A 9,847-nucleotide genomic window follows, 5' to 3' on the forward strand; every position below is an offset into this window, starting at 1 on the left:
TGGCATTAGATCTAATCCCTTATGAAGATCCTTCCTACCAGAGGGATTTCAGACAAGTTTGACAAGGGGTTAATTAGATGACATTGCAGGAAAATGGTGTCTCACACAGGAAGAATATACGTATCTTGAGAGGGGAGGAGAAAGAAAGAAGTTGAACTTGATGGGTCATCGAAAGGTCTCCATAAGTTTTTTTTTCTTTTCACAATCAACATGAAAGGTCAATGGTCATCCACCTGGCTCATTATTATGGCCTGTAGTTTTTTTTACGAATGAGGACACAAGGTCAAGAATGTATTTTTTTAAATTTTATTTAACCCTTATTTTACCAGGTAAGTTTACTTCGAACATATTTTCATTTACAGCAATGACCTGGGAAATAGTTACATGGGAGAGGAGGGGGATGAATGAGCCAAGTGGAAACTGGGGATGATTAGGTGGCCATGATGGTATGAAGGCCAGATTGGGAATTTAGCCAGAACACCTGGGTGAACACCCCTACTCTTACGATAAGTGCCATGGGATCTTTAGTGACCACAGAGACCCTGGACTCAAGTTCTTAGCTTTTCCTAGAATAGGATTAATGATGATGCAATATAGACAAGGCTCTCTCATCATGGGTATTTTTCCTATAGAAATTCAACCTCATTCTAGAATTCCCAGGGATCGTGGGAAAAATTCCCAAGCTCACATAATGGCATGAGACATGGGCTGTTGATAACTACAGTATGTATGGAATAACACTTGACTTCACTGAAATGTTTAGTCTGTTGTGAAACGAGTGACACCTCGATCGCCCTCTGTTTAAACCACACTATTATGTTAAGGGATGAGTGGTAAAGGCCTCTATAAAAGCCCTTTATGAGTATGTGGTTTAGCTCTCTGCCCTTTTGACAGTTTCTTTCTTCACTGTGCTACACCCACATGGGAAGCAATAGACAGAGTAAAGGATAAATGGCTTTCAGAGCACCGCTGTGGTTCCTTTCTCTCCACGTGAAGATGACAGTAATCAACAACCTGCTGAGTTTGGCTGTGGTACAACAGAAACTCAGCTAGGCTTGTTCCTACCTGCCCTGAGATCCTTTACCAACTGGATCCAGTCTGTTCTCTCTCTCTCTCTCTCTCTCTCTCTCTCTCTCTCTCTCTCTCTCTCTCTCACCTGCCTCCCAAACCCTGTCCCGACACACACACACACACACACACACACACACACACACACACACACACACACACACACACACACACACACACACACACATGCAAACGAACAAGCAAGTACAAACACATGTTGCGCACACACGTCATGCAAACACACACACAGACCTACAGTGTGTGTGTGTCTGTGGTTAATGGGATTAGGGGGGATATTGTGGGGCAGGGAACAACCAAAGCGCCCCTCTTTCACACCCTCTCAGTGAAATGAATATAAGGACTGCTGGTAGCTGACTGACTGACAAAAGTGTGACTCCCTTTGAGACTTGTGGAACGGGTATTTTCATGATTTTTGATTGGCACGTGAGAGTCTCTCAATGAAAGTGGATGTAAAGCAGAGATGCAGAGATGAAGACTGTAAAGCTGCTTTGTAAGCAGGAAACATGTTGATTTGTAGACAAATTCAACATCATCCGTTAGTTCAATCTTGTTCAACCATAATTTGTTTCAGCAGTAAAGTAAAACGGAAAAAACGAATAAAAGTGGGCCTGCATGGGGACTCTCTCAAAGCACCAGAGAAATGTTGCAGCATCTCCACCAACAGGTAGAGTGGGGGACCTTAAGGCCAAGGCACAATGTAACCGAGTGCTTTTGCCATAACACAAAAATGAGTTCCAACTCCCTCTAAGATTACTTCAGGTTTGATAACAAATCTGTGTACTACACACACACACACACACACACACACACACACACACACACACACACACACACACACACACACACACACACACACACACACACACACACACACACACACACACACACACACGTATTTCATAAATCTAATCGGATGAGACAAGGTGAGTGTTTTTGGTGGCCTCCCACGCATACCTAACACAAACCTACCCTGACACAAACCTGATTATGTGACCCAGCCTGATGAAATGATAAATTCTCCAATAGTTATGAGTATTCATTGTCTGTAGGATGTCATGTTTTGCTCTCCTAAGTAGCCTGTGAGATAAAAGGTTTTGTAGTAGATACTGTATGCTATGGCACACAGATAGAGTGTGTCAGTATTGCACACAGAGAAAATAAAGAAAGGGTTAAAAAATTGCCTTGTGTGTCTTTCCACCTCTGGAACAGTTAAGTGATAATGCCCTCGAAGCTGGTGTTTGGAGGATATATTGGCATGGGTGTTGTTAGGCCCGAGACTAAGTCGAGGGTCGGCAAACATATTCAAATAATTATTGACATGTTTTCATTAAAAACATAATTTTTATGAATTTACAGTGTGTTTGGAAAGCATTCAGACCTCTTGACTTTTTCCACATTTAGTTACGTTACAGCCGAATTCTAAAATGGGTTAAATAAAACATTTTCCTCATCAATCTACACACAATACCCCACTTTTTGCAAAGTTATATATATATATATACCTTATTTACATAAGTATTCAGACCCTTTGCTATGAGACTCGAAATTGAGCTCAGGTGCATCCTGTTTCTATTGATCATCCTTGAGATGTTTCTACAACTTGATTGGAGTCCACCTGTGGTAAATGCAATTGATTGGACACGATTTGGAAAGGCACACACATGTCTATATAAGATCCCACATTTGACAGTGCATGTCAGAGCAAAAACCAAGCCATGAGGTCGAAGGAATTGTCCGTAGAGCTCCGAGACAGGATTGTGTCGAGGCACAGGTCTGGGGAAGGGTGACAAAACATTTCTGCAGCATTGAAGGTCCCCAAGAACACAGTGGCCTCCATCATTCTTAAATGGAAGAAGTTTGGAACCACCAAGGCTCTTCCTAGAGCTGGCCGCCCGGCCAAACTGAGCAATTGGGGGAGAAGGGCCTTGGTCAGGGAGGTGACCAAGAAAGCGATGGTAACTCTGACAGAGCTCCAGAGTTCCTCTGTGGAGATGGAAGAACCTTCCAGAAGGACAACCATCTCTGCAGCACTCCACCAATCAGGCCTTTATGGTAGAGTGGCCAGACGGAAGTCACATTATACATTTTCATCTTCCAAAGAACATAATACAAAATGTACCAAACCTAAATGGGTGTGAGTTTTCAAAAGAACATGTTAAAATCCCACGATCAAACTGGAATGGACTAAGTTCTGTTTGCTGGCTTTCCGAAAGAAGGCATCCGTCTCTAAACATTAGTGAACCAGTTCCCTTACAAATTACATGACTGTCACCTCATCTACAGGACATTGTCACTGGTGGTGTCACCATTGGTCCTAAACTATGATCACAGATAGTGTGTCAACAATTCATGGTCATATTTTCGGATAAGTTCCTCACAAAGGTAGCCTAGTTCACACCGCAGAGCGACAGAGAGAGAAATAAATGGAACGCAGCAACTTTATACCATTTGCGTAGCAAGACATCCCAAACCGTGTTAATGTTATAACCTGAAAGCGATCTGATAGAATGTTCCACCATGATGACGTTTCAGTAATAGGCCAGAGGGTGCAGTGCTGGTCACAGCGATAATGATAGGTCAGGTGCAGTGGTTAGTACAGACACATACAGTTTGTAAGGACACAGTGGGGTTTACAAGGACCAAGACAATCTCAAGTCTCTTCCTCTAGTATTTTGACCTGAACTATTTGCCTCAGCAGCTGGGCCCATCAAACCAAAAGAATATCAAGCCGAAACGGATAATAATGAAGTGCTTCTATCGAGGTCTTTTCAGGTCTCGTTACACTGTAAGAAAGCTTCAATGTATAGCAACCTGTCTAAAGTCCTAAATATTTGACATGACTTATGAGGTAGTTTTATTTTCTGTCAGTGTTCGAGTGAGATCACGGGGCAGAGGCTGATTTGGATAAGTATGTCAGTTGCAGCAGCGCCACATTTACCCATGGAAATGTCTGGGCCTGTAGCACTCCACTGCTCAGGTTACTCTGCTGTTGTCCTATCTCACCCTCTGACGGTTGGGGTGCTTGCCTTTTTGTCTCTCAAAGTTCGTACCACATGCTGAAAGTTGTATCTATTTTGGGCCGCCATGTTTTTTTAGTAGGGCCATGAACAGACAAAAACAAGAAAAAACAAAAACAAGAAGTCCTGCAATAGTATAGCAAACATACTTGTGTATATACTGTACGGACAATACAGTTACCTGGAGCTAACTTAATAGAGGTACTGTTGTACCTTAAGTTTCTGTATATAACTGACTTTCACAGACACTCTGTTTTGATTATACTGTGTAAAATACATGCATGCGTCAATATTAGAGAAATACAAGCATTGATAGTACAGCATAACCTAGGGCCTGAACAAACAATGTAATCCAAGTGTGATGTGGACCAGCACTCTTTGAATAATAATGTGTAATAACGTTATAAAGTCGTTTACTTGGTAAACTCCCTTTCCTACAGGATTCTGATTAACATAATAACCACAATAGCATCCTGGTCCTATGGGATCTGTGCCAGGTTTAAGATAGTCCTTTCAGAAAATATTCAGACCCCTTGACTTTTTCCACATTTTGTTACGTTACAGCGTTATTCTAAAATGGATTAAATAAACAAAAATCCTCATCAATCTACACACAATACCACATTATGAAAAAGCAAAAACAGGTTTTTAGAAATTTTTGCGAATTTATTACAAATCAAAACTGAAATAGCTTATTTTGTCACGCCTGCTCCCGCTCCATCATTACGCGCATCATCGCTCATTGGACTCACCTGGACTCCTTCACTTAGTTGATTGCCCCTTCTATATCTGTCTGTTCCTCAGTTTGTTCCCGTGTCAGCGTTATTGTCGTTATGTTTCCCCTGTTCAGACGCTGTCCTTGTTTGTTCCTTGTCAGTTATTTATTAAATGTTCACTCCCTGTACTTGCTTCTCGTCTCCCAGCGTCTGTCCTTACATATTTACATAAGTATTCAGACCCTTTGCTATGAGACTCAAAATTGAGCTCAGGTGCATTCTGTTTCCATTGATCATCCTTCAGATGTTTCTACAACTTGATTGGAGTCCACCTGTGGTAAATGCAATTGATTGGACATGATTTGGAAAAGCACACACCTGTCTATATAAGGTCCCACATTTGACAGTGCATGTCAGAGCAAAAACCAAGCCATGAGGTCGTAGGAATTGTCCGTAGAGCTCCGAGACAGGATTGTGTCGAGGCACAGATCTGGGGAAGGGTATCAAAACAGTTCTGCAGCATTGAAGGTCCTTAAGAACACAGTGGCCGCCATCATTCTTAAATGGAAGAAGTTTGGTAGAGTGGCCAGATGGAAGTCACTCCTCGGTAAAAGGCACATGACAGCCCGCTTGGAGTTTACCAAAAGGCACCTAAAGGACTCTCAAACCATGATAAACAAGATTCTCTGGTCTGATGAAACCAAGATTTAACTCTTTGGCCTGAATGCCAAGCGTCACATCTGGAGGAAACCTGGCACCATCCCTACGGTGAAGTATGGTGGTGGCAGCATCATGCTGTGGGGTTGTTTTTCAGCAGCAGGGACTGGGAGACCTGACAGAGCTTGAGAGGATCTGCAGAGAAGAATGGGTGAAACTTCCCATAAACAGGTGTGCCAAGCTTGTAGCGTCATACCCAAGAAGACTCGAAGTTGAAATCGCTGCCAAAGGTGCTTCAACAAAGCACTGAGTAAATGGTCTGAATACTTATGTAAATGTGATATGTCAGTTTATTATTTCTAATACATTTGCGAAAATGTATAAAAACACATTTTTGCTGCGTCATTATGGGGTATTGTCTGTAGATTGATGAGGGGGGAAAACGATTTAATCCATTTTAGAATACGGCTGTAACGTAACAAAATGTGGATAAAGTCAAGCGGTCTGAATACTTTCCGAATGCACTGTAGTCGTTGTGGTTGGTAACGGTCCTTTCTTTTAGTCCGTTAAGAGCCCAATTAACTTCCACACAGCTGAGGGTAATAACATCTCTGTTGTGTGAAGCAACAACACACTCCATTAAGGATCTCAGGGTCTCTGACACACACACACACACACACACACAGGTTATTGTGAAGAGGGCTAGGGTGGAGAAGGGTGGTGGTGGGGTTAGTATACAGGTCTATGGTACCCTCACTGTCTCCCAGTGTTTGCACTGTAAGCATAGAGAGCAGTGTGATAACATCTAAGCCGAGCCTCAGCAAAATACCTCTTCAACTCATCATATCCATATGCCCTGCCTTAGTCATCATGTTTGTGTGCACCAACTCTGTGTTATTTCTCCCTGGCCAAACGTGGAATATTGTGCATAGATGATTGCTATGGTTCACTTCTACAGCTTTTCCTACCTGTGTTTTACCATAGGTGATTGGGTCTGTTGTGACTATATAGGTTTAATTCCTACTACCTTCTCCCCTCTTGAGGCTATTGGATGTGTGCCATGTGCTATTCATTTTTTGTGTGTGTCTTAAGTCAATGAAGTATGTTATCAAAAAAGGCATATTTGGAAAAGGTGTGTTAATTTGTCATTTGGCATGTTTGAGGGCAGAGCTCATTAAAATAAAAGCCATATTTCTACCTTTTGTGTACCTATTTAGGATACATCACCATGAAGAGAACAACATTCATATGCATAATTATGCATTACTGTATAGTACAGATCAGAGACCCATGATGAAATTCTGTTACTGCAATTCCGTTACTGGGTGTTAATCCACTTCACTTACTGTAGTTCAATAACCACAATATAATTTTTCAATGTGTCATGTCGAATCTTAATTCGGAACAGATATTTAACAGAGTTTGGGGAAAATGTGGACATTAAAAACTGAGGGAGATTTTACAGAAATTCTATTACCGATCTTATTGTCTGTTCTTTAAGTAAATGTGTTTTTGTAAAATATTCAGTGTAAATTGTTCAGTGTAAATTGTTCAGTGTTTAGAGTTGTATGGTTTGTTCAACTTTGAAATCAATGTTTTTTTGTTTGGCACACATTTTAAGTGAAAAATCTCAGAGTCTCAGTGTAATTCTGTTACCGTGGAATTGCCCTAAGAGGAATACTGTCTGAAATAGATCTTCAAATAAGCATACCGTTGCTTTGTTCAAATAGGAAACTCTATTAAATAAATAGTCATACTCGGGTTTACTTAGTTTCATCGATAATACAGGAGAAATTACATACACCCTCATGTGTCAGGGACAACGTAACATAATTCACCCACCACGGTATAAGGCTCAGCTAAGACGAGAGCGAACAAACCTGGATAAGAAGATTCATTTGCATGTCATTTCCATGAGATCCTGGTTAGTTGTCGAGTGCCAGGAGTGTAGAGCAGGCTGTTAGTGCCAACGGTCAGGGATTCCAGGATGAACCAATGGGAAAGGGGGTGTGAGAGTGAACGGGATATGAGGCTTTTCCCGAACAAAACAGACATATTATCCCAAACTCACTCAATAAATAGACAGTTTAACAGATAAGGATCAGGCAACCACGGTGAGCTGTTAACTGTTGGAAACCTCAGACAAACTCATGAAGAGATGATGTTCTTTCTGATTTCACAAAGATACCACGATTACACTATTCACTGATTGTGCTTTGTTCCTTAGACAGACTCAAGCCCAGACAATTCCCAATAAGACACTGAAAGCTTATAATCTATGTCAATACTTGGTGAGGAAAACGAAACTATCCGATGTTGTTAGTTACCTTTAAATGGGCTCCCCAGGATTCAGAGCTGTCTTTTAGAAGGTTTTGGTATTGTACTAGCAAAATAACTATCTGATAATAATTCATATCAGAGATGCTGGTTTGGTGATTGATATAATGCAAGCGATCTGCCTCAGATCACTTGATTTTGATCTGCTGTAGTACTGTATTTGGTCTGTATTTTCCACACACAGTATGTACAGTAGTCATATGAAACAGCGAAAAGCACCTTGTAGCGCATCACGCCTCTCTCTCTCCACCAATCAAGATGACATCACTCATCCCTTTGTTGGTTCAGTTGTTTTGCTCAGAGCATTCTTTATCAAAGCTTGCCAAGACTTATTCCTTGGAACAATTTGAAAGTCTTCAAAAGAAAGAAACAGTTTGCTTCTCTCGCTGTCAATTCCTGGTTATACTCTAGTGACTAGTCGTAGTCTGGGGGGCCTTGAGTTTCTCCTCACCACAGTCATATCATATGCTAAGGAAAAACCGAGGGCCTAAGTTCTAATGAAAGCAATGTGTCTGTTACTCAACTGAATTTAGACGTTGATGTTTCATGTAAATTGTTCTACATTCGCGTTGGAAACGGTAATAGTTTGATTCTATGTTTCTGAAAACAATGTCTCAAGCTAGGATCACCTGATGTGTAACCTATACTCTCCTCATGAGTCCTATAGGTTGATCCCATGGGTTTTTCCTGCCTATTTCCCCCCCATGCTTTCACTCTAGTCTACATGCTCTACTACTTAGTCAACACCCAGTGTATCTACGGTCAATCTCCAGACCTGGCTGCATGGCGGATATTCCTAGCTCTCTCCCTGCCTGTATCCCTACCCTCTGGTTCTATCCCATGCCCCAAGTGCAAACAAAAACAAACACGGCTGTCGGGAGAAGCAGGTGTCTTTCCAACGGGATAGATAAACAATTAAACAGGACGTGGGTGTGTGCGTTCGGGGGGAGGTGTGTGTGTGTGTTGATCCCAACAGTGCGTTGGAATCACCTTTGCATCTTGCTGATAGCATCTTTAAAGCCTCCTCAGACTAAGAAGCACTGCTGTTTATTTTCTCTGTGTGTGTTTCTTTTTAACTCTGATCTGCGTTAAAGCTGAGTATTGAAGATTAGTGGAGAAATATGTTCTCAGTGTAACAGTGTCAATAGTTGTCTCGTTATAAAGGCATACAATTCATTCATTTATTATTCACAAATGAATTGGTGGCAACATATTACATTTCATTGCTTTGTGTAATATCAGGAGTAAATCGGCCATAAAATAATAAAGACCAAAGTAACTACCTTGTATTATTATGACAGTGGTAAATGGAAGAGTTGTTTTGTTGTTTATGAATTACAATTTTGGGCTTTTCTCTCAAACAAATTCCATTTCCAATTGGGTGTCATGTAATTGGTAATATCCAGTGCTTGGGCAAGAGCTCGCTGCAACTGAGTATCCGACCGCACCTCTACTACTTGAGTTTCTGCACCTCTAATAGAATATTAGTTTAAAAGTATTGTGGAATTCCTGCACCTAAATATAAACAATACCAGCACCCAAAATGAGTACCTACACCTATTTCAGTCCAAGTCAAGCGCTACTAATATCAGGTAGCCTTGAGGTTAGAGCGTTGGGCCAGTAACCTGAAAGGTTGCAGGTTTGTATACCAGAGCCGACAAGGAGCAAGGCATTTAACCGTAACCCTATTGGTGTCTCAGAGAGAGTTGGGATATGAAAAAAAATGAACATTACCGTTACACTTGTGTGTAACAGGACAAATATAAGTACCCCCAAAATTATTATAGTATTATCACCCTACAAGCCTTTGGTAAGCTTGACCCCAGACACTCTGATATGCCTTTTAAGTTGCCTGCTGTTAGCTAAAGCAATCAATCACTTTACACAAGTGAGGTCTAATTAAGTGGTGACGCTGGTTGCACTGTGTAGTTCTTCTATAGCTCGATGGTTATCTTAAGTCCACATGTATGCAAACTAGAATTGAGCATTTTCTTATCCTAAAATAGTACAAATTGTGATAGATAGTATAGG

Source organism: Salvelinus alpinus, chromosome 9 (assembly GCF_045679555.1).
Source record: "Salvelinus alpinus chromosome 9, SLU_Salpinus.1, whole genome shotgun sequence".
NCBI classification, from domain to species: domain Eukaryota; kingdom Metazoa; phylum Chordata; class Actinopteri; order Salmoniformes; family Salmonidae; genus Salvelinus; species Salvelinus alpinus.